Source organism: Colobus angolensis, unplaced genomic scaffold (genome assembly GCF_000951035.1).
Source record: "Colobus angolensis palliatus isolate OR3802 unplaced genomic scaffold, Cang.pa_1.0 Scaffold4, whole genome shotgun sequence".
Lineage (NCBI taxonomy): Eukaryota > Metazoa > Chordata > Mammalia > Primates > Cercopithecidae > Colobus > Colobus angolensis.
The window spans coordinates 2301765-2302468 of NW_012117376.1; the positions used below are offsets into that span (position 1 = coordinate 2301765).

General features: G+C 44.0%; 1 protein-coding gene across 1 annotated transcript in view; it reads left to right on the plus strand.

Moving 5' to 3' along the window:
- The window catches only part of SF3A3 (splicing factor 3a, subunit 3, 60kDa), a 39381-nt gene that overhangs the window by 29056 nt on the left and 9621 nt on the right, over positions 1-704 (plus strand). The window lies entirely within an intron of this gene.

Below are 704 nucleotides of genomic sequence, written 5' to 3' on the forward strand. Positions count from 1 at the left end.
GAACTCCTGACCTCAGGTGATCCGCCCACCTCAGCCTCCCAAAGTGCTGGGATTACAGGTATGATCCACCGCATCCAGCTAATTATTGCATTTTTAAGGGGAATGAATTAGTCAGCAGTACTGATTGTTTCTCCTTTGAGAAGAGCCCTGTGCTGAGTATAGACCAGGGCTTTTAGCCTGGGTCTGTGAACTCCCTTGTATGCAAGAATTTGATTGAATGGTTGTATGTATAGTTTTCTGAATTGATTTTAATGTGTTAAAGAATGACTGATACATAGGAAAAAATAGAAGTGCCCTCAGTAAGCTTGTGTTTCAGGCTATAGAAACACGGCAGCCAAATACTTCTTGAGGAAAGTAAAGTGGAGTGCATGTGAGGGAAGCTACTGCTGAAGCACATAGAGGACTGCCACCAGGCTTCCTGTTTTCCCAGCAGTGGTAGCTTTCTCTGCCATTAACATTTTCATGGCAGCCTTTTTGTTTTCTTCTTTTTTTTTTTAATTTAATTTAATTTTTTTAAAATTTCTGAGACGGAGTCTTGCTCTGTCGCCCAGGCTGGAGTGCAGTGGCGTGATCTCAGCTCACTGCAACCTCCACCGCCTGGGTTCAAGCGATTCTCCCACCCCAGCCTTCAAAAGTGATGGGATTACAGGCTTGAGCCACCACACCCAGCCAGGAAATATTTTAGAGTCAGAATAGATGAGACT